A 25315-nucleotide genomic window follows, 5' to 3' on the forward strand; every position below is an offset into this window, starting at 1 on the left:
CTACCTCACCTGCTTCTGCCTACTTCCGTCCTGTCCTTCAAAGCCCCAGTCAAACCTTCCTCCACAAACCTTCCTCAGTTCTGTTTTCTCTCTATGCGAGTAAGTTATGTCCAACCTTCTATGATTAGCTTTGGACTACAGTTAGGGGCGAGCGCGCCTGTCCTTCCCACAATACATAGCAGTTCACTTGTGGGCCGGAACTTTTTTGAATCTTTGAATCTTCAGTTTCCAGCACAGTGCTGGTGGGAAGAAAAAAAAAATCTTTAAATGTCCTATTATTGGGTAAACCAAACTCAGTTTATCCAAGTTCACACTTTTCATTTGATTCCTCTGAACACAGGAAGCTTCTGTACTTTTTGCTTTGGGAGAAGTATTAGGTTAAAGGCCTAAACAGGTGCCCAACAGAATGGTTTCTAAATTCCTTGACATTTGCATCAGATAATTTATCTGAGTTTCATTGCCTACAGAGCAAGATTGGCAGTATTTTTTTTTTTTTTATGAGCCACATTAAAATTCCTGAATGCCAAGCCCTGCACAGAGCCATGTTATCTTCAGGGCAGGTGTGAACGGCCTCTCAGTTCTTTAGACTTCAAGGTGCTGTGTAATCTATTCCAGGTGAGATACTGTCACTTGCAGTCTAATATTTTCATCGCTACTTTTCTCATCTCCCCGAAGCCCTCATGAAGTCTCCTTAAGGCAGAATTTCACATTTCTTGTAAATATTCATGCTTTAGTCCATTAAGAGTTATGTTTCTCATAAAGAAATACGCTTTTATAGATCCTGACGATAAAAAAGTTTTGTTCTTGTGTCACGTTTTGTAACAAATGTGGAAGAGCATATAAAGTTTAAAACCATGGAATCAAAAAAAAATAGGAAGTTATATAGGAAATGAGTCTCAGTTTATGCCGCTTCTCATGTGCCTCCCAGCCATCAAAAATGGCTTTGCAGAGGCAGCTCTAGCTGGGGTCAGAGGAATGGGGTCAGGGGAGGTGCTCCTCTACCATCTGGAGGCTCATTTGCTCCTGGCATTCCCAGCTGAAATGGTGAGGATGCGTTTTTCCCAAGGAAAGGCAGCCTTGCTTCTCAGTATTTGTTTCAGATACATCTCGGGCTTAAAAAGGTGGTTGTGGGCTGGCCTGAGTTCCCAACTGCCATGTATAATGATGTTTGAAGTTCCAAAAACCAATTTGCAAATTAAGGTTTGGGAACAAGCTTTTCATAAATGTAGGACTGCTTGGATTCATTTCCAAGCCTAATTGAATTTTTAAGAGGAGCCTTTAAAACTCTGTAAACCTTACTCATTTCCATGCATTCATTCAACAAATATTCATTGAAGGTTTTCTCTGCCAGTTGCTGGTGCTGGACTAAGCACTAAGAACATAAAAAAGGACAAAACACAGGTTCTGGCTTCATGATGATCTAGTCTTTTAACCTCTCACCCAATGTGGGGCTGTAGGAATCTTTTCTCAGCCCTCCTGCCCTGCACGACTCACGCACTCCCCAGTCCGCTCCTGGCTGTGGCTGCCCGCAGAGCAGCTGACTGCCTCATCAGCCTTAGCTACATTAGTGTTTTCCTCTTTCCTTTTTTCCTCTGACCGTCTGCAAGAAATACAAGTTTCTTTTAACTACTACTTAAAACAACTGAATGAAGTACAATAAACTTAAGTTCATTTTGTGACTTGGTATCATATGTACATACAAACACATAAATGTATTGGAAACAAATAGTTGACAAAGCAGTGTGCACTCTTACTATGTACAGTCCCCTTGGATATTTTTTTCTTTCTTTTTTTTTTTTTTTTTTTTTTAAGATTGATTGATTGATTTGAGAGAGAGCATGTGAGCGAGGGGAGAGGCAGAGGGAGAAAGAGAAACTCAGGCAGACTCCACACTGAGTGTGGAGCCCGAGGTGGGGCTCGATCCTAGGACTTGGAGATCACAACCTGAGTCAGATGCTTAACCAATTAGCCACCCAGGCAACCCTATATTTCTTTTTTTTTTTTTTTAAGTTGTATTGCCCTTTCTCTTGTTTTCAGCTTTATTGGGGTATAATTGGTAGATAAAATTAAAATATCTTTCAAGCATAGAGTGTGGTGATTTGATTTGATAGACATATACATTGTGAAAGATTAACCCCATCAAGTGAATTAACATGTGCATCACCTCCCATACTTACCTTTATTTTTTCCTTCGTTTTTTTTTGTGTGTGTGTGACAACACTTAAGTTTTACTCTCTCAGCAAATTTCAGTTCTACAATACAGTATTATCCACTATAGTCACCGTGTTACACGTTAGATCCCAGACCTTATTTATCTTCTGATCTAACTGAAAGTGTGCACCCTTTTAACAGCCTCTCCCTGTTTCGCCCACCCTCCAACCCCTGGCAGCCACTATTCTAGTTTGACCTGTTTTTTCTCTCTAATTCCATGTATAAGTGATTCAATACAATATTTGTTTTCCTCTGTCTGGTTTGTGTCACTTAGCATAATGCCTTCCAGGTTCATCCATGTTGTTGGAAAGGGCAAGATTTTCTTCCTTTTTAAGGCCAAATAATATTCAACCATATATATGGTTGAATATTATATTCAATATATATATATTGAATACATATATATATATAAATAATCACATATATACACACACACGTATATGTATGTACATATACATATACGTGTGTGTGTATATATATACATATATATATAAATAATCACATTTTCTTTTGTCCATTCCTCCATCAGCAGACACTTGGATTATTTCCATACCTTGGCTATTATGCATAATGCTTTGGTGAACATGGGAGTGCACATATCTTTTCAAGATACTGACTGAGTTTCTTGCCCTCTAATATTTTCTGTTCTTTTTAATTTCCTTTAAAAATGCTGGTCGTGACACATTAAATAGATTTCAGAAGCTGCAAATGAGTCACAAACTGAGTTCAAAAACCACTGAACCTATCACGTGGTCTTGGGACGGCTGGCTGCCTCCGGGGCAGCTTAGGAAGCTCTGCCAGCCTAGTGACCACCTGGCTCCTGCAGCAGGAGTCAGCACAAGGAGGGGCTTCTCAGAGGGGAATCAGATGGTCTGGATTCTGGTCTGGCTCCCCCGGTGACCAGCACTGTGATCCCAAGGAAGCTGCTGCAAGTTGCCGCCACGCAGCTATAAAATGGAGATAGTCATGCTTGCTGTGTGTGACTTGCAGGATGGCAAGGTCATCCACTACAGTGACGTGCATTAAAGTATATGGAAAATATTAAGAACAAAACAAATGCGAGTTATTGTTGAATAGCCTTGTTTTTCCCAATTAAAATTTAATATCAGAGGAACAACTTGGAGGGACCATTTGTTTCTTTATAGACTTGGAAAAAGATCCTTGCATGGGCTATAATATTATGCAATTTCATAAATGAAAATCTCAGAGTGGCGTTTGTTTGTGATGTTGTAACTAGGTTTGTATTTAGGAGCTCAGCTGGGTCATCCTCTCTCCTTTGCCATTTCTGTAACCAGAAAAAGTTAACACAACCAAGGAAGCAGCTGGTGGTCAGTGGGCTTCTGACTCATGAGCCCATTTGTGTGCTTTGCCTGATAGGATCTCCTCCAACCTGCTGAATTTAGAAATACTAATTTTTTCTGTTTATAAGGCTACTTTTTTTTTTAACTGAAAACAATAGACATTAAACAAAAGTAACCAGCAAAGGAGATAATTTTGTGAAGAAGGTTTTAAAAATGTAAACTCCTAGGGGAAATATGGCACTTTTCTCATTGATCTTTCCCTTTTTCTTTATAACTTTATTGTAAACCTCATGTCACACAGACATTGATGAGAATGCATCTGTTAGGTTGTGATGTTCCTATTTAAAGCCTCTTACTCTAGTCTGATAGTTTCTGTGTTGGCGAATTCCTATTAGTTGCCCCTTCCATGCTAGCTCAGCCCGTCCCATTAGCTCTCCATATCTTTTCTTTATCTCTCCATGACTACTTTCTGATCCTTACAAGGAATCTCTACACTCACCTTTGCTAGAATTCAGTTCTCCAAAATACCATCTCTTTCACTTTGTACATAACAGAGGACAAATCAAATAGTAATATAATAAGGACTACGTTCACTCCAAAGAGAGGGAAATAGATGTGACACTCTTATTCTCTAAAGAGTGAAAACGTTCTTTACACAGTTCAGCAATAAGCCATAGCTCATAACTACCCTGTGTATTCCAGAGAAAAAAATATATAAAGGGCGTAAAATTTAAGCAACTCTTTAAAGCTAGCTCTAAGCTGATCTCATGACCTTTATAGCTTCTGCATAGATACTCTCCATAGCTATGTAATAACATTTGTGTGGTATGCTTAAGCACTGAATTGAAAAAGACTATATTCACACAACATTATAATGAACAGGTGATGCCTGGAGGCGCTGAGGCATGCTGAACCTTTGGAGAAGAAGGGATGGCTTTAAAGAGGAACCTGTTGGGGTGCCTGGGTGACTGGGCAGTGAAGCGGCTGCCTTTGGCTCAGATCATGATCCCAGGGTCCTGGGACAGAGTCCCATATCGGGCTCCCTGCTCAGTGGGGAGCCTGCTTCTTCTTTTCCCTCTTGCTCTGCCTACTTGAACTCTCTCTCTTAATGCAAATAAATATTGTTTAAAATAATAAAAAAGTAAAGAGGAACCTTTTGCTCACCTCTGCCATCTTGCAGATAACCTTTCTGGAGGGAAGCGTTGCTACTGGTTAGGAAAAGGGTCCCAGCACACCTGCTCTTGGGCAGGCACAGCTATCACAGTACAAAGTGGGCACATTCTTGACAGATGAGAAATTAAGAGCCAGATATCCTGACTCCCATATCTGTGTTTAGACTTTACTCATTACTAAGTGTGTGACCTTGGGAAGGTCACTTAGTTTCACTATGTCTTAAGTTTTTTCATCTGTTTAAAAAAAAAAAAGACTATATAATATCTTCCTTGCAGGTTTAGTGAAAAGTAAAAGAACCAGCTATGCAAACATGTTTCCTCTGAGCACCCCCTTCCTAAAGCCCCCGGAAGACAGGTGACTTCATATCTTACGTCAACACAACTACTGATGCTGGGGCAAAAGGCAGCTGAATTCGGTTTATGATTGACTTGTATGCACTAAAACATCCATCTACACCAGAAGAATCAGAGGAAATCTTCATCTCAGATTTTAGTTGTTCCATTTACTAACTACCTAAAGATGATAACCCAGGGGCACCTGGGTGGCTCAGTTGGTTAAGCATCCGACGCTTGGTTTGGCTCAGGTCGTGATCTCATGGGTGGTGAAACCAAGCCCCACCTTGGGGTCTGTGCTCAGTGAGGAGTCTGTTCGAAGGTTCTTGCTCTCTGCCTCTCCCCCAGGTGCATGCGTGCTCTCACTCTCTGTCTCTCAAATAAATAAATAAATCTTAAAAAAAAAAAAAAAGATAACCCATACTGCTATACTTTGGATAACTCTGAAGTTAAAGGAAACTTGCTAAAAGCGGACTTTGGGGGCAAAATACTGAATTACTACTTTTCCGACTTGGCACAAATTGGACACATTATAAAGGAGGATGTAGTAAGATGTAGGGATCTGTTGGCCAGAGATTCGAATGCCAGCAGTCTTTAAGTGACCCTCACAAGTATAAACAAAGAATATTGACTTCACAATCCAGATAAACTTGGATTCCAGTTCTCATCGCGTCTTCTTATTAACTGTGTGCCCTTGAGAGAATTACTTAATCTTTTTTTTTATTTTAAGATTTTTTTTTAAAGATTTTATTTATTTATTTGACAGAGAGAGATCACAAGTAGGCAGAGAGGCAGGCAGAGAGAGAGAGGAGGAAGCAGGCTCCCTGCTGAGCAGAGAACCCGATGCCGGACTCGATCCCAGGACCCTGAGATCATGACCCGAGCCGAAGGCAGCGGCTTAACCCACTGAGCCACCCAGGTGCCCAGAATTACTTAATCTTGCTGAGTTTTTCAGTTTTATTCACGTACAAAAAGAGGAAACCGTTTATGAAATGGTTAGCACAGTGCCTGGCACTTAGTAAGTGTTCAGGAAAGTTTTGAACTTGGTGCCAGAGGGATGAATCTCAGATAGCTTCTGGATAAGCACAAAAACACAGTCCTGGGGCTGCCATGACAAAGTACCACAAACTGGGGGGCTTTCTTTGCACAACAGTAACTAATTGTCACAATTCTGAAGGCTAGCAGTCTGAAGTTAAGGTATCTCCAGGAACATGTTCCCTCTGAATCCCGTAGTGGGAGAATCTTTCCTTGCCTCTTCCAGATTCTGGTAACCCCAGACATTTCTTGTTTCGTGGCAACATAGACCCAGTGCTTCCATGAATTCATGCAACATTCTCCGTAGTTCTCTCCACATCATCTTCCCTCTGTGTGTGTCTCTGTGTCCAAACGTCCCCTTTTTTATGAGAAGGCTAGACAGATTAGGGCTCACCCTAATGACCTCACCTTAACTTGATGTGTCTGTAAAAGTATTATTTCCAAATAAGGTCACATCCTGAGGTACTGGGGATTAGAACTTCATATACTTTTGGAGCAGACACAGGTCAGCCCATAGAGTGAGTATACAGACTTCCTAGAGTCGAATGCAGCAAACCTGGCCATTACTTCTGTTTTAAAGTTTGCAGGTTTCCGGAAGTTGGGCAAATTAGGGCATCTAAGAGAGGACTAGCATGACAGCTGTATTCTGGTATTAGCTAAGTAGTGAACACTTTCCTAATCACAAAGGGGCAAAAGGCCCTCAGACTCAAGCCTCGCTGGGAGCTCTCATTTTCACCTCACTAAGTGAAGGGCAGACAGGAAGTACGTACAGCCTCTGCTCATCCCCACGGAAACAGTCCTGAAGTCATAGATTGAACCGTGCCAGATCCCTAGGGGGTTAGAATAATGGGAAAGATTTATCTTCCACTTTCTCCCTCTCTCTTGTAATCACTTTTTTAAAATTTCTGACCTTACTTAAACATCAGACCTTGACCCAGGGAAGTGTTACGAGTCTGCCTCTCCTGGATCTGAAGATGTCGGGCCTGGGAGAGAGATCATGTCAAATATCCTCCCTCCTCCCCACCCTGGGAACGAGGCTCAGTCACCCAGCTGGCCCGAGGAGCCCAAGAAGGCCAGGGTTTCACGAATCCCCCTCAGAGCTACACGTAAATCCCTAACCAAGATCCTCAGATACCAGAAGAGCAAAAGGAACACAGCAGAGGTAGAAACTGAGCATTTAAGAGGATAAATTTACAAGTTGCAATAGAAGGTATTTTAAGAAATCGGATCGAATACTGGCCCAATGTAATGAACCACTCACCTAAATAAACAGTGGAAAATGCTGGAAATTGTGGGGAAAAAAATTGCTAATGAAATAGAATCATTCAATCCTTAAATTGAATGCTGTATTAGTTTCTTAGGACTGCTGTAAAAAACTACCATATCCTGAGTGGCTTGACAGAACTGGCAGGGTTTCCTTCTGAGGGCTGTGAGGGAGACTCTTGGAGGCCTCTCCCCGGGTGGTTTGCTGGCCATCTTTGGCAGCCTTTGGTGTGTAGATTCATCAGTCTAATCTCTACCTTCGCATGACTGTCTTCTTCACATAGTCTACCTTCCATGATGTCCTTTGTATCCAAATTTCCCCCTTCTATAAGGACTCCTGTCACACTGGGTGAAGGCCACCCCAATGACCTCAGCATTACCTGATTACCTCTGTAGAGGCCTTATTTCTACATAAGATCACATTTTGAGGTACAAGGGATGTAGGTCATCGACATCATTTTTAGAGAACACCATTTAATCCATAGCAAGTACTGAAAGGTTTAAGATAGTTTAACATGACATTTCCTAGTTTAATTCATAAGCAATATGTAGGATAGTTTCCCAGGATAATTAAAATGCCAGCTGGCTGAAGGATATTGGGGCAGTGAGGACATATGGGTTCTCCACTGATAGGCTGTCGGTCTGAAGCCATTCCAGTTGAAAGTCAGAACTAACCTCCACACGTAAAGCTCTGAACCATCAATTCTTCACTAAGGTTGGGTGTTAAGCCAGCCCCAAAGATGACTAGAGAAGGGGATTATATCCTCCTCCAGGAGGACATGTGCCCATTTTCTGGCATGGGAAGATAAAGCTGTCTGATGATAAATTTCCATCTGCATTTTAATGAGAAGTGACATGGATTATGAGTGCGACAGAGAAAATGCGAGATAAATGGCATTCCATTTATTGGACATTTTTAGCCACAGCGCTGTCCCTCCACCCTCCTCTCCTCAAAATAGAAAGCCAGAGAAAAGTGAGTCACTAGGAGAGGAATAAGGGAATACAAACAGAAGATGAGACCCCTCCCCTGCTTTCTTCTGCATTTCGGAGCCTTTTCTTATGTCACTATGTGTGATGAAAAGGAGTTAAAGATTCTCAGGTTAGAAAAACCTTTCTGGGGGCGCCTGGGTGGCTCAGTGGGTTAAGCCGCTGCCTTCGGCTCAGGTCATGATCTCAGGGTCCTGGGATCGAGTCCCGCATCGGGCTTTCTGCTCAGCAGGGAGCCTGCTTCCTCCTCTCTCTCTGCCTGCCTCTCTGCCTACTTGTGATCTCTCTCTGTCAAATAAATAAATAAAATCTTTAAAAAAAAAAAAAAAAAAAAAAAAGAAAAACCTTTCTGCCCAGTTATCCCCTTCATGCTTGGAAACAGCAGCATGCTTTGGATACATACAAGCGCAGAACCTATATCCCATATCATGAGGAGGATAGTGATAAATTTAAAAAGTTAATAAAAATGGTTAACAATCATCTAGAACGTACCATGTGCCAAGTACTGCTCTGAGTACTTTTCAAATAGTTGTTCATTTCATCCTGAAACAGTACTACGAATTAAGTACCACGACCTCCATTATATAGATGAAAATGAGGCCAGAGAGGTTGATTCCCTGACCTGGCCACCTCTTCCCTGCCTGGATGTGCATAAGTACTGGCCCTGGCCCCTGGCCCCTGGCCCCTGGCTCCTGGCCCCAGGCTGCGCAGCTCTTGGTGGTTCCCTTGCTCTCTACAGCTTTGCATGTAACGGATGTTATCCGCTGCCTGTGCTCTCACAGCTCTAACCTCTGGTCTGCGTGGGAGACTCTGGCAGCAATTATAATATGACATCAGATCCTGCTTGATGAGCAAGCTTCTCCTCCGGGCACAGAGGGCTGGAGGGGGTGAGAGGAGTGGTCTCAGAGGGTCTGGGATCATGCATGACCCTTTACCTTAAATAGCCAGCCCAGGAGACTAAATTCCACTAAATATAACTCTCCCTTTGAGACAGAGGTCTACAAAGAGGTAGTGAGTATGCCTCTTCCCACAGTGGAAGACCTAGACTCCTATAAAACTAGCAACTCCTCTCATTTCATTGTGATTAATATCACATGACTTTCTTATGCCAATTATATGCAAAAAAAATCTCCAAATGACTTCTCCATATCTTAACTTCTAAATCCTGTCTTGTCTCAATCAGAGAATTGAGGAAAGGAATGGAATATGGTGAGTTGTAGTGGTGCGAAGAACCCAAACCTTGGGCTCGGCCAGAAGGCGGCTAAAATCTGATGTGTGTTTATCTTGAAAAAGTGATTCGATTGCTCTGTGTCAGCTCTACTAATCTAGATTGTAAGATAGGAGTAATCATGTCTCCTGAGTGTTATTGTAAGGGTTAGATGAAATGGATCCTGCCCATTGCCTGGCACCTAGTAAGGCCCACACAGATGGGAGTTCTCACCATTAAATAAGCTTTCTCGTCATTTTAAACAATTTGTTTGCTTCACTCTTTCAAAGTCAAGTTTGGCTAGTCTGGTATATCCCCCCCCCACCACCTCTTTTTTTTTTTTTTTTTTTTTTAAATTACCTGTGTTATGTTTATTTTTAAACAGACAATAGCTGTTGTGTTTGGCTTTTTTAGCCTTAGAAGTGTGTTACCTACAACTTGAACAAGGAGTCAAATTTAGCAGAGTTTGTTGTTAGCAACAGCCCCAGGGGCCTGGGGCCTCCTACAATCTCCCAGGGGCCTATACATCCATTGTGTAGAGGTTCCTGGGGGAACTTGAGGACTTCAGTTCTCTCTGGCAGGCATCAGAGCAATTCATCTGAGCAGAACACCACGATATTATGACATCTTTGAGACAAAGGAGTTCCAGTAAGAAAAGCCCCAATTGATTAGTGATGTCCTAGCTCTGAAGGCAATCGCTCGGCACCACCAAGACTATTTCCTCAACTGTGAAGTAGAAAAGATAATAGTGTTTATCTCACTGGTATTCTAAAGATCACTAGAACATGTACATGATGGAGGTGTTTTGTAAATTACAGGAAGTTAGAATTGTAGTTCATTATTGCTTGGATAGATCTGACTGAGTTCATGAGTTGGCTCTGAAAACTGCTTAGCCACTAAACAGGATGGATTAACAGGACAGCCCTGCTGACACATTATAACAGGGCAACCTCTCGTTTTGACAGGAAGCCCTTCCCGCTTTCACTATTACCATAGACAAAGCCTAGTTTGGATGGGGGTACATGTGAGAAAAGGAGAAAGGTAGTAAAGTAGGGTGAAGGTCAGAGCAGGGAGAGGGCATCCCTGTAGAGAGGGGAGAAGAGAAGCAGGAAGACATGAGGAACAGGGCTATTCTTTTGCTGCAGCTTAAAAAAAAAAAAAAAAAGCAAATGACACCTCTGGGTTCAGATGCATGCTCTGGAACTGAGACAACCCTTCTCAAAGATTAAGACCAGGTACTCAGTGATGATACATATTCAGCTCCATGGAAGCTTTCAACTTAAAATTTCTTTGACTGCATTTCTGAGTTTCAAAAACACCCTTCCAAAAAAATACATCAAAAAAAAAATTAGGATTGTGTTTTTTTTGGTTTGGCCTTAAAAAAAATTTTTTTTTTTTTTAATCCAAAACCATAATTGTGGCCTACCAAGATGGATTCTCCTCCCATACAGCGAGGATTTAATTTTTCCAGTCCCCTCCCTTGGTGCCTGTTATCCTCTTCTGGTTTTTGATGAAGTGCACATGTTCTAGAAGACTCTCCTGGGCCTCAGACATGAGCAGCTCACTGGCCACTGCCAGTGTCCTAATAAGGGAATGAACATGCTCCTGTTGCTGAGGTAAGAGGAGTCAGGCGGTGGAGGATATTTTTGCTGATTGAGGAGGATAAGGTGTGGTTTGGCAGGTACCCCGTTGGTGGGGCTGACTCTCGACCGAATTCTCTTTTTTTCGTAACAGACTGTAAGAATTGTTTCCTCACAGATCCTGAGCTGGGTTTTAAGATATTCTCCCGACACAGATCACCCATGATAGGGAGAAATAGGAAATTGGGGGTTAGGTCACATCTTTATCATGAGAGGAGGTGAAATGCTCCCAGCCGCCAGGCCTGCTCCTCCAAGGGACAGCCACCAGCCAGCAAAGGTGGCGTCAGACCCTGTCAAATCTGGTCAACAGGGAGAACAAGGAATATATCACTCAGGCTATTTAACCAGTGTTTAATAAGTATTAAAAAAAACTTATTTGCACAATATGAAGTAACACCTGCTTTCTGCTTATAAATACTGATATACCTCAATTCAAAAAATACACAAAGAGAACTTAGCATTAGGATCAAAAGGGCGAGTGGCACCATCCGTTTCCTCTCTGATCTCTAAATACTTGCCCATGGCTTCTCTCTCCACGACTCTTTTCTGAATGACTCTACACTGCCTTTTCACATAACTGCAGCTGCCGCCAACTCTCCCTAAGTCACTCATTATGAATCAGTGTTTCTCAATTTGGTTGTACACTGAGCTCAATTGGGGAGCTTTAATGCCTGGATCATAACTCCAGCGGGTCTGGTTTAATTGGTCTGGGGCACAGCTTGGGCAGAGGGATTTTTTTTTTTTTTTTGAAGGTTGATTTATTTGAGAGAGAGTGCCGGGGGGAGGGGCAACAGGCAAAGGAGAGAGAATCTCATCAGGCCCTGCACTCCGCAGGGCTCAATCCCAGAACTATGAGATCATGACTTGAGCCAAAATAAAGAGTTGGGCGCTTACTGGACCGAGCCACCCAGGTGCCCCAGAGCAGAGGGATTTTTAAAAGCTCCCCCAGGTGATTCTAATGCATAGCCAAGGCTGAGAACCAGTGTTCTGAATGTATCCTCTGTTGTGTCATCCAGCCCCCAGATGGCAGAACCAGGCTCCTTTTCTTTCTGATGTTTTGAAGCCTTTAAAGAAAATACAGTATATATATGAAACAGGTCAGACAGGTTTCCTCTCAGATTGGGAGGTTCAGTTCAGTTGTTTTAAGCCTAACAGTGGGGAATTGTGCTTTCAACCAAAATCAACTCCTAGACACATGGTTATTGTCTACACTTCATTTCTCCTGCATGCAAGAAGTGAAATTCAAAAAACAGTGTATCTTTTCCAATGTCAAATAGTGAAGTTATAATCTTAATTTTTTCTCTGTTTTTATGGAGATTATTCATTCCTTGATATCTAATTTAGTTAATAAATGCTTCTTTATTTGGCGTTTCTTTGAATAGTAAGTCAGTTTTACATCCTGAAATTGTGTAATTGCCACCTGTGGCAAAGATAGAACAATATGACTGGGGAATTTTAAAAAATTCTTTGAAACCATCCATCTTCATAAATAGGATCTGGAAGTGCAGGACCTGCATGGGGAGAAGTTTTGAACTTTGAAAGAGTCACAGATTAATGTCCAGAATAACTCATTGCTCGCAACTTCTTTACTGGAAATTTAATTACCAAGGAAGAAAGGTCATTTAGAAATTCAGAAGAGCAGCTGAGCAAGGAAGATAAATTAGAAAATCATCACCTTAAAACTGACTAACAAGTTATTAGTATAGATGAAATTGGCCTGGGCAAGTATGTTGAGCAAGAAAAGAATAGAGCCAAGGAAGACACCCAATGGAAGACACAAAAGAAACTACAAAATAAATGGAGAGCTTCAAAGAGGAAGCTATGGCCAGCAGTGTCAAAGGCCTCTGTGAGGTCAAATAAAACGGAGTCTACAAAGGGCCAATGGGCACTTTGTTTCAAAGTGTAACTCTAGAGAGCACAAGTCTGTAATACAATGTCATTTTGAGGTCATGGCTACTAATGTCTGGATCAAAAATAATCAGTATTTTATTCTGAGATCTTTAATAACCAAATTGAATTGTTCTTTTACGTCTCTTATTAAATTGATTTAAAAAGCCTAATTCTGATACTAAATGTAAAAGGGACAAGACAGCCCATGATACAGTGGAATGAGCTATTTTGGGCTTATCCTATCAAATTGCCAAAAAATGGCAGAATCATTTTCAATTTGGCACTTGAAAATATTTTTTCAAGAGCACTTGAAAATATTTCTAAAGGAACAGCTAAATCAAACTTGCTTGGGTCACCTACTTATACTGAATTATTTTTGCTTTCCACAGACATTGCAAAAGGTGAAAACCAACACTAGGCTTGGTAGTGTGAAGAGAGAATATAGAGGAATATAAGGCATTACAAGGAAAGATGATACAAAGGGGATAATGAGGGAAACACATACCCTCGAGTAGCAGGAAAATACAGAACATCTGCTCTGTTCATGAACCAAGCCAAGGCCAGTCATCTGACAAGAATGGAGATAGGCCAGTGGCAGGTGTGCACATGCACACACTCACACACAAGCTCTAAAAGCAAGCCAGGGTCCCCAGTCAACCTGGAAAACACCAGTTGACTCAGTTTGACTTTAGCCCCTGATTATTGACTAGGTTCAAAAGTCAAATATCTTTCCTGTCCATAACCATTTGGTTCTTCTTAACTAGGAAAACACATTTTCCAGCTCTATCTCAGGGGGACTTTCTGTATGTAGTTGCAACATAATGCCACCTACAGAGAAAGTAGTATACAAATGAGAAACAGATTTGCAATAAATGTATTAAAACTTTTGCATTGTGGACCAAAGAGCAAAATTCTGTGGGTATCTACCCAGGCAGACATTGGCAAGAAGGCTTTGACTGGTGATTGCTTACAACTTCCAGTGAAAAGGAATTGAGAGAAATGTTAATAGTTGAACTTGTACTTCCTGTACTTTTTGCTAACCCTCTTCTGTCTCCATAGATTTGGGGCTGTCACTATCACTCCTAAGTTGGTTTAATATAGCTCTATTTCATCACTTCATAGTATTGAAGCTTAAACCTGAGAGATTATTTCTTCCCTCAATGAATGATCAGTTTTCAGCTCCTAGAAATCATGATCAAAGAACAAACCCTATGGGCCGTGCAACAATGGCAGCAGGCATGGCCAGGTTTTCCTGACATATTCACAAGCCAGTATGGAGCGTCTGCCCTTGGCAACCCACAAAGCTTCTGAATATGCCTTCGGAAAATGACTCCACTGTGTGTGCTTTTATTGTAAAAAAAAAAAAAGTGCACCTTTGGAAGAAGCTTTGGAGTAGTCTTCTCCCTCTGATAAAGCTTTAATAACACTGATTTTTTTGTAAATACTCTGGAGCCTAGTAGAGAATTAATTGGTCTTTTCTTGGTCATGAAACTGAGTCACATTTCATTGATCTGTCCTTTTGGGCACTGCTGTCCTGTATTTGACTCTAGAACTTTTGAATGACTCCATGTTGGCCTAGCTGCCCTTTCCATGGCTGATTCAGAGAAATCCATGTGAACTTGGGCAATTCACCTCACATTGCAAGGAACTGAACTGGGCTTCATCATTGTTAATTAGCCTCCGTAATTGCCCTTGCTCAGGGCTTTATGCCATATGCCTTTCTTGAATTCAATTACAATAACAACAACAACAAAAAAACCCCAACCTTATTAAATACGTATTTTATGCAAGGCACATTAGGAGGAGGGCTAAAAATGTGTATAAAATGTAACTCTTGCTTTCCACAAACATGACATGGGAGTTAAGATGATACACAAATAACTTCAAGGCAATCTGTGACAAATGTCTGAAATGACATCAGAGATTTCACAGGAGGCCCAGAGTCCCTTCCAGTTGACTTCCATTATGTCTGGTAAGACTTCACAGAAAAGTGTAGCCTTTGAGCTGGGCCTGAGGGATAGAGAAGATCGCTCCAGGTATAAACGGAAAGGAGGAAAGGGCATTCTGAGTAGAAGCTTGATCAAAGGAAAGAAGGCAAGAGAGGATGAGATGAAGTTAAAAGCACAGGAAATGAAGCTTGACTAATAGTGATTATGCTTTCTGGTCCTGGCACCTTCACTCGTCCATCTTTCCAACCGCATGTGACTGGTCCTAAGGGAAGAGCAGGGGTTCCCACGCCCAGAGGGGACGACAGCCCCTGCCGCTTCCAGCCCCTGCCGCTTCGCACCCTGGGACTCCTTGCAGCTGACTTGTAACTGGATAAGTGGATTTGCAGGTGATCTAGCTTATCTAGTTTAAATGAAACAAACCTTCAGAAAATGGACTTGGAATTCTGGACTTAAAAGAATTTCTACAGGGACGGCCGGTTGGCTCTGTCTGTAGAGTGTGTAACTCTTGAACTCCGGGTCGTGAGTTTGAGCACTGCATTGGGGGTAGAGTTGACTTCAAAAAAAAAGAGAATTTCTGCAGAAGCTTCGGGTGGAAGGTAATACTGATCCTGTGAGCCCAAAAGACAGCGAGAACGTGGCAGAGCTGTCCCAGATGTGGGGAATGCATGTGAGCCCTCACTTCCTCAGCCACACACTTCACTTGTTCCTTTCGGTGAAGGCGAATTTCCAACAGAAAGGGGGAGTGTAACTGCTTTTCAGAAGAAACTCCTGCCACTGAGAGGTCTTCTGAAAAATGACCCCATTGTCTGTGATTTTGTTGTTGAGAAGAATCAGAGGTGTAACCAAGCAGTGTGATCAGAGCTTCATACCTACCTTGGAAACATTTTCTAATCTTTTAAAAATGTCCCAAGTGAAGCATTTCAGTAGATTTGAAGCTGTTTCCTAAAGATGTAAAACAAAAACACCTTTGGATTACTTCAGATGAACAACTGGTTGACATCAGGACGACGTCAATCTTCTCAGCTACTTTCATCAAACCGCATGCTTGGTGGGGAGGTCGAATCTATTCATATCATGCTTCCATATGCCAAGCCAATAATATGTTCTTTCCGTTTGAATCTACTTTTCTTTTTTTAAAATGTTTTATTTATTTGTTTTAGAGAGAGCACAAGCAAGGGGAGGGGCAGAGGGTGAGGGAGAAGCAGGCTCCCCGCTCAGCGGGGAGCCCAATGTCAGGCTCGACCCAGGAATACCAGATCATGGCCTGCACTGAAGTCAAACACTTAACCAAGTGAGCCACTCAGACGCCCCTCTGTTTGTTTTATAGATCTATAAAACATTTATGATAGCACTATAAATAAACCAGTGCGTGCACGCACGCGTGTTTGTGTGTGTGTGTGTGTGTTTGCTTAATTTTTTAACTGATATGAGTGCACTGTAAAATTTTTTTGAGACCCTTGGGTTAGATCCGGGATCAGTACACTTTTCCTCTGAAGGACTAGATAGTATACATTTTCAAATTTGTGGCAAATATGCCCTCTGTTATAATTGCTCAGCTCTGGTATTGAAGTGTGAAAGCAGCCACAGACAATATGGGCATGGCTACATTCCAGTAAAACTATTTACAAAAACAGGATGTGGGCTGATTTGGTCCTTGGGCCATAGTTTGCCAGTCCCTGGCTTACAGGACGGAGCTATTTGCTGATCTACAGAGTGCCCTAAGAAAGCCCATACAGTGTCATGTCATAGGTGAGAAAGACAACAAGGATGGGAACTATATAGACTTGCATCTGGTCCTGACTTTGTAATTACTTGTATGAATCACTTCGCCTCTTAGACCCTAGGTTGCATGTATAAAATGTGGAGCTTGGGTTGAAAATAACCTCCGAAATACCTTCTCGTTGAATCATTCCATGGTCCTAATATCGCCTCGCCACATCTGTGGATTTTTTTTTACCTAGGACCTGATTTCTAAGCAGAATCTGTGAAAAATCTGATTTAACTCTGTGGGCAAAGTGAGTACAAGACAGTGGAGAAGGTGACAAAAATAAGAGAGGACAGAAATGCTGTTCTAAAAACTGGGAAGTCCCAACTTAGGGCTCCTGAAAAATCCTTTACAGTGCATTGTCAGTGATGGTCAGTCTACTTGTCTTGCACCTCTGATGTGGGGAGCTGGCCCTTTATCTCCTGGGAAAAGTGCAGTGTGAATGAAATACCCAGAGTGGAGACTAAAACTAGAAAACCCTCCTGTGTGCTGCCCTGGGGCCTCTGCCACGGAAGGAGCCTCTCTCCTTAAGCTTTGTAAACTGTTTGGTTACTCTTGTGGTTAATGAGGAGCTGTCTTCTGTGTCTGCCAAGCACAACTGGACCTTCACTAATGCCCTTCATGCACTCCAAGCCCCAGCCAGACTCAACTGTTTGCTTTTCCATGTCCATATTTCCTGACTCCGCAACCTCACCATTTGAGCTCTCTGTATGTGGGTGGGGCCTCTTCCGTCCCCTGCCACCCCCAGTCCCAAAGGATCCAGCTCAAACACCACTTCCTCCATGAAGCCTTCTCTCATCCCTCAGCCAGCAATGCCTCCTTCTTCCTCTAAACTCTACATCACTGTATCAGTAAGTCTCCTATGATATTTCCACATTCTATCTGCTCTTGCATTTTTACAGATGTCTTTGCTTCCCTACCAGAGTAGAAAGTCCTTTCAGGAGTTTAATTCATCTTGGTTTCCTTCTCAGTGGCTTCAACAGAGTAGATGATCAATAAGTATCTGTTGAATGGACATCCTAATTCTGGCCACCCGAGGGTCCATCTGCAATTTCCCACGACCACAAATTAACACCCTACCTTCCCATCTGGCCCAGAATCACCACATCATCCTCAGAATCTAGACCCCTCAGGCAGCCCCTTTTGCTGCCCACAGCTCCCCACCCTGATGTCCCACCCAAATTTAACTGTCCTCCCCTCAAAGTTTAGGTCTCACATGGATCACCAGTTTGATTGGGGAGAGGAATGTATACAAGATTAGAAACCTACAAGCCAATGCCAGTGCTGTAACATTGTAATTTGTAGTTAGAGAATAGGATATCTTTAGGGTAAAGTCAGTTATCTCCCCAACTGAAAGCAGTGCCTTGTATACCAGGTAACAGTTTCGAGGAACTAGTGATTGCTTTAGTATCTAGCTGAGAGACAGCATAAGCCTTATTGGTTAATAATCTGTTGTTGGGATTGAAACCTGCTGGTGTGTGACAGATACCCTCGAGTAATTTTAAGTACTGTTCCAGAATGTCTCTAATGCCTGTGTTTCCCTCCCTCGGAACCCTGGCTGTCTGATTCTTAAGCTGTTGGTGATTGTAATTCAATTAACCCACACAAATGAAGGTGCTTCATTATTAATATTGCTCTGTTAAAATGTTTTCGTTTTTATAGGGGTCTTCTATTAACTCAAAGGGAGTCTTTAAGCGTGGAAGGTTTTTATGTGGTTTGGTTTGGTCAGGCTGGCACTTAACCAAGTCAAAACAAATAGGTATTTGCTTTTTTCCCTCTGCAGTGAGCAGGGCCAGTGTTAGGTAAGGTTTCTGTTGACTTAGGAAGATGATCTACCAAGCACAGAGCAAACTCCTTGACTTCTTTTCCCAACAGTAGGGAGGTTGGACCCATTAGCGATGGTTGGCTCCCAAGTCCTCTGCAAGAATAAATGTTCTTCCCAAAGAGCCAAACATCCAGGATTTGGCCCATCATTTTCCATTTCCTGTCTCCACTCAAGGTTTGTCTTTCTATTTGCTACCCCTTGTAAACAAAACTGCAGTTCTAGCACTTGGAGGGGAGCTACTCGCCAGCTGGACGTTAGGTACGTTTGTGCAATACCTCTGGGGTCAGGGAGGCAGTCACCACCCGAAAATACGCTTTCTCGCCAGAGTGACACTCCTGCATTTCAGCAGAGGTGCTGGAAACAATGGTCCGGTGTCCTATCTATCAGTATAGTGGAGCTTTCTGTTTCTGAGGAAGAGAGGAAGCATGAAAGGGGGAGGAAGATGGGAGGCTCTGCCGCCCAACGGAAAGGAGGAGAGCCAACAGAGAGTACCGGGCAAGAGGAAATGAAGAGTCAATCTTTTTCTAATTAAGAAAAATGAGAGTGGAAGCAGAAAAGCTCCAGAGGGTACTTTTGGAGGAGGAGAGGATGATAGAAGGCCTGTTATGAAAATCCATTACCCATGAATTTTCCCCCAGTAAGCACTGCCTGTCTGGAGAGGCTGGGGAGAGTCCTCTCCGCTGACACAGGACACGTGACAGCCGTTAGCAGCGTCCGCAGGCCGTGCGCCATTTCCGTCAGCGTGTCTGCAGTGCCACTTGCCCCTGTCAGGGATTCCCTTTCATTAGTCACAGGTTCGTAATCTCTACTTTAAGGACATCTTGTTTGCCTTTTTCCAGTCGCCTTACTCCTTTTGTCAGATGCTTACCAACGTGACAGCGGTACCATCATTGGAAGCCCCACCACGTGAAATGGTGGCCCTTTGTACCACACCACACAGATATTTCGAATTTGGGGCTAAGACCTGAATTTCTAGACACTAAGCATAAGACTCATCTAACATGAGTTCGTATTTTTACATTTGAAGATGGAAAGGGGAATTTCTGTTCCTAGGAGTCTTTGGCTATGAAAAGAACCTGCTTGTATATGTATCTACGGTCAGATACGGCTGCTCCAAATTGGCGGTGGAATGTGGGGGTCTCCCTGCACCCCGCTCTGGGGTAGTTGTTGAGCCAGTTATATATCCAGGTGCAGACCTAGTGCAAAAGAAAGGACTGGTAAAATGTAGTGTTGCCCGTCACAGACACCTGGGTCTGAATTGCTTTAATATGTTGTATTTGAAAAAAATTAAAGCCGAGCTTTTTTTGTCCACATCTACTGTGCACATTAAAGCTAGATTGTCTTAATTAATAGATATAGCGGGGAGCCTGGGTGGCTCAGTCAGTTAAGTGTTTGCCTTCAGCCCAGGTCATGATCTCAGGGTCCTGGGATCGAGCCCCATAGCAGGCTCCTTGCTCAGCAGGGAACCTGCTTCTCTCTCTGCTGCGCCCCCAACTTGTGCTCTCTCTCCCTCTCTCTCTCTCTCTCTCTGTCAAATAAATAAATAAGATCTTTAAAAAAATAGATACAGCGGTCAGGAAACAGCCCCAAGTCAGATTTTTCTTTTGGTTGACATTTTAAAAAGCCTAAGTTTATTAATGGCTGTATTTATTTAAGATTCTTATTATTTAATATTTCTTGGTAAACAAAGAATCCTAGGTTGGGGATGAAGAAGAGGTCATACTTCATGAAAACACAGAATTGGGTTTATCTCTTATTAGTCATGTTTTATACTAGTTGATAAGAGTTAAAATAGAGGAAAAGTTTGAGGGGCGCCTGGGTGGCTCAGTGGGTTAAGCCTCTGCCTTCAGCTCAGGTCATGATCTCAGGGTCCTGGGATTGAGCCCCGCATCGGGCTCTCTGCTCAGCAGGGAGCCTCTTTCCTCCTCTCTCTCTCTCTGCCTGCCTCTCTGCCTACTTGTGATCTCTGTCAAATAAATAAATAAAATCTTTTAAAAAATAAAAAAGTTTGATTATTTTAATTCTCTTATTGGCCACTTAAACATTTCTCTCACTCCTTTTCATTCATTTTGACCAAGGTTCAACATTAGTAACCAAGTGAGGAGCAAAGTAGATCTTCTCCATCATCAACCTGCTCTTTCCATACCTACACTTTCCAAACGTTTATAAATGAAACGGTGACCTGTTTGGATCTGACCAAGCTTATTGTTTTAACGGGGCGGGATAGCGGGAGGGATGCAAACGTAGTCCTGTCTGTGGCAAAATAGATTTTCGTTTAATCTCAGGAAACTGTCATGGAATTATTCCTCCAAAATCTGTACTAAATAGGTTTGACAGATGCCTTGTTCCTTTTCAAAAATAACTGTGATAAAAATAGCAGTTCAGTGGAGATGCCTGGGTGGCTGGGTCCATTAAGCATCAGACTGTTGATTTCAGCTCAGGTCATCATGTTGAGGTCCTGAGATCGAGCCCCGAGTCAGGCTCCCCCCTCAACTTGGCATTCCCTCCCTCTGCCCCTACCACCTTGCCCCCCACTCTCTATCTCACTCTCTCTCAAATAAATAAATCTTTTTTTTAAAAATAGTAATTCATTAAGAAAGAAAATCCAGATTCTGTTCATTTAGTTCTGCTGAATATCACTAACCATCTATGGACTTCTTTTTTAAATTATTTTATTAATATATAATGTATTATTTGCCCCAGGAGTCATCTATGAACTTTCAAAAAGAAAATAGTACCAGTTAAATAAAGAGTTTAGATAGAAATTCCAGCCTCAAGAAATGTTTGCAAAACCCTGTGCCTCGTCTATCATTCTAAACTACAGCTGTTCACATAAACATAGATGAATCTCGGAAACACATCGTTTTGTGAAAAACTAACCATAGAGGGCACCTGGGTGGCTCAGTTGTTAAGCGTCTACCTTCAGCTCAGGTCGTGATCCCAGTCTCCTGGGATGGAGCCCCCCATCCAGCTCCCTGTTCAGTCAGAAGCCTGCTTCTCCCTCTCCCATTCCCCCTGCTTCCGTACCCTCTCTCGCTGTGTCTGTTTCTGTCAAATAAATAAATAAAAATCTTAAAAAAAAAAAAAAGAAAGAAAGAAAGAAACTAACCGTAGAATGTATACAGTATAATTACATAAAGTTCTAAGAAGGTGAAACTAAAAAATAAATTGTTGGGGCGCCTGGGTGGCTCAGTTGGTTAAAGCCTCTGCCTTTGGCTCAGGTCGTGATCCCAGGGTCCTGGGATCGAGCCCCACGTCGGGTTCTCTGCTCAGCGGGGAGCCTGCTTCCTTCTCTCTCTGCCTGCCTCTCTGCCTACTTGTCATCTCTCTCTGTCAAATAAATAAATAAAATCTTCTAAAAAAAAAATAAAATAAAATAAATTGTTGAGGCATGCATACCTTGGGAGTGAAACTACCAAAAAAAAAAAAAAGTAGGAGAGTAATAATTGACAATAATAATTAAACAATAATTAATAATAATAATTAAAATAACCCAGAGGAAGGCAAGGTGGAGGGGTGTGCGTCTTTCACTGTCTGATGCTGTTTTCTACTCCGCTCCATGGCACATGACATGTTTTTGCACCGTGGTCTGTGGTTATAAAACTCATGTGATTATGGAATGTCACCATTGTATGAAACATGTGGAAGGCGGAGGGTGACAGCTGGCAGCGATGACATGTATCAGAGCCCTGGAGGATGTCAGCACACAGTGTCTTACTGTTGGGATCTAAAACTTACTATTGCTATGCAAACTGTAGTAATTCTCATAAAGGTGTTAGGGAAAAGGTTCGGGGTGGAGAAAGGGAATAATTGAAATAGAACATACCTCTCTTCCTGGGTAAATTTCTTCAGAGTAATTTTCAGAGTAAGACTATATGCCTTCACCCTGGCCAGAGGCACACCATTGATACAGCAGTGAATTATATGATGACAGCTTATTTTTACCTTCTTTCCCTACCAAAAACCCCATATAATTATATAGATATATAAAATAAATAATATATAAATATATAATAAATGATAACAATATTTTAAAATATATATGCACTCTAAATCAAAGGAACTTTTCTTTCATTCTGTTCAATTTGATTACTAGCAGACCAGTTGACTATTAGCTATTAACCCATTTCTAAACTTATTCTGCCTTAAAAATTTCTTTTATTGATTTTTTTCTCCATTGTAATTTTTAATGCCTTTCTTTAAGGAATTCAAGGGGGAAACATTCAGAATTGGACTTTATGTTCATTAAATGAAACCACAACATTCTGCAGACACCACATATAAACAAAATGATATCTAAGAGCCTGGAATGTTGCTATAAACTTCTTTTAATTTTAGAACATACAGTAAATCTCTGGGGCAAATAGGACTTGTTTCAGTAGGTTGGATTTTCCCTCCTAATCATAGCATTGCCTGAGAGTTTGCTAAGAGCTTTTGAGCAATTCACAGAGCTGATGGGATATGTTTGGATATTCTGCTTACAAGTCATATTATGAAAGAAAGTCACCAGGGTTTTTGGTACATGGAAAAGAATAATGAAAGTATGTATGCATCATTTTGCCTCCTAATAGTTGAATCCATCTGTAACCCACAAGAGGTTTTAACTCTTTAAGTTGGATCCCATATTAAGACACAGGTTAAGACAATGACATAGAACCAAGAGTGAGGGAAATCAGATGAAAGCAATTGACTAAGAAGTTTTTCTTTAAAAAAAGAAGAAGAAGAAAAAGAAATCATTTTTCCTTAAGGCCTTCTCCTGAATCTGGCCACTGTGAGGAATGGAGAGCTGCAGAATGCTGTGGACAGGATCATGTTTGTGGTTGAGTGTCTCAGTTACATCCTGGAATCTCCCCACCTCAACCAACACCACCTTCTCTCAGACAACTCCTTATATGAAAGTGTGAAAGTGGGAAATAGTATGGGTTGAGGGAGAGGAGAGCCGATCTGAGAGTTCAGCCAACCCTACCAGCCCACAGGTTGTTGTGAATTTGCAAATGGTGAACTATTGGTAGGGTCTCTGGTAGTGAATTTATTCAGTCTGTTGGAATTTTAGGTGCAGTATTCTCTTTTTAAAATACGGGAATGTGGCACAGACAAGGAAGGCAGAAAGACTCGGGACACTGATCTGCATGGGGACCTCTTTAAGTCTTTTGTAAGCAGTGCTGGCTTCAGTAGCACCGACACTGAAATTGTGGCAATCCAGGAAAGATTAGTATGGCCCCTGCCCAACGATAACCTGCAAATTCGTGAAACATTCCTTCTTTAAAAAAAAAAAAAAGTCTTTAATAAATAGGCCTCATTTTAGTGCTTTGAGCCTTTTATTTTCTCTGTGGCTTTCTTCACTTAACCTGTGGGTCTGCATGTGTGTCTGTGTGTGGGTGTGCTCACTAGCATGAGGGATGTTGAAAAACAAAAGGCTTTGAAGGTGACAATTCAGAGTCAGTTCTGTGGCGCTCTTGTCATCTCTTGTACATCTGTGGTTCTCTAGTGGTGAAGGTACTGGAAGAGATTCCCAGATTGATATCCACGCCCGTACTTTCTGTGGTCTGATAAGTACCCGTTTCAGGCATGAGAGAAACTGTTCTTCAAATACATAGAAATGCAGTGGTTTAAAAGACAGATACCCTTTTATGTATTGTTGAATTTATAGACATTTTATAAAACATTTTATTAGTAAATAACAAAAATATAAGCAGTTATCATGATACCTTAATGTTTCTTGATATTTTGGTTTTTTAACTTTTTTAAAGATCTATTTATTTTAGAGAGAGAAAGAGAGAGAGTGTGAGTGAGAGGGGGAGAGAATCTCAAGCAGGCTTCACACTGAGCAAAGAGCCTGATGTGAGGCTCGACCTCATGACCCTGCAATCATGACCTGGGGCGAAACCAAGAGTCGGATTCTTAACTGACTGTGCCACCCAGGCCCCCTTCTTAATATTTTAAAAGGATCCACCTTCTTAAAATAGTAGAAACCACTGCTATACAAGATATAGAAAATTAAATATTTTCTCTGGTCCTGTCAGTTAGCAGGGGGCTGTCTTAATGTATGCTAATGTGACTTGGTTATTTGAAGTGACAGAGCATGGGGAATTCTCACTTCAAAACATCTAGAGTGACTACTATGAAGGGTGATGGGACAGAATCTTTAAATGAACATACACTATGCCACTTCCCAGTTATCTACCCTATAAAAGGCGTGCACAAGAAGGAACTGTATGCAACAGAGTTGTAGCACTATTTGCAACAGAGAAAAACTAGGAGAAACCCAAATGTCTGTCGAAAGGAAAATGGTTAAATAAACTGAGGGCTTCTGTGCAGTAGATGATAAGAATAAATTATGTCTTGATGAACTGATTTAGAAAATCATCAAATATATTATTAAATTGTTTTAAGTTGCAAAATATTGTATCATGTATACCATGTATGTAAAAGAAAAAAAACAATAGCAAGATTACAAATCCAAACTTGATTATTTGGCTGTCCAGTTAATTTCTCAGAGTAGTACTGTGATTATCAACGTAAAGTAAGTAAATTTAAACTCATTATAGACTCAACCACACTTCCTTTTCATTCTCTGTAGGTCTTCAGTGCTCCTAAACACGCAGTAACATCAACTTCCTCCCCCTCCATAAAAACGGTTCTTGTTTTTCTTCATCCTATTTTTAAACCCAACTTCCCGATAAGAGATCTTGTTTGGTTAATTAAATAAATTGCCAGCATTTTTGCTTGAAAATTTT

General features: G+C 41.6%; 1 protein-coding gene and 1 non-coding gene across 6 annotated transcripts in view; both read left to right on the forward strand.

The window, feature by feature from the left end:
• CALD1 (caldesmon 1) overlaps positions 1-25315 on the forward strand; it is a 188603-nt gene that overhangs the window by 118128 nt on the left and 45160 nt on the right. The gene's annotated exons all lie outside the window — the stretch shown is intronic.
• On the forward strand, positions 23738-23844 carry LOC131831008 (U6 spliceosomal RNA). The gene has a single exon (XR_009353527.1). It is a non-coding gene; the product is annotated as a U6 spliceosomal RNA (small nuclear RNA).

The sequence above is a fragment of the Mustela lutreola genome, chromosome 4 (assembly GCF_030435805.1).
Source record: "Mustela lutreola isolate mMusLut2 chromosome 4, mMusLut2.pri, whole genome shotgun sequence".
In the NCBI taxonomy this organism is placed as follows: Eukaryota; Metazoa; Chordata; class Mammalia; order Carnivora; family Mustelidae; genus Mustela; species Mustela lutreola.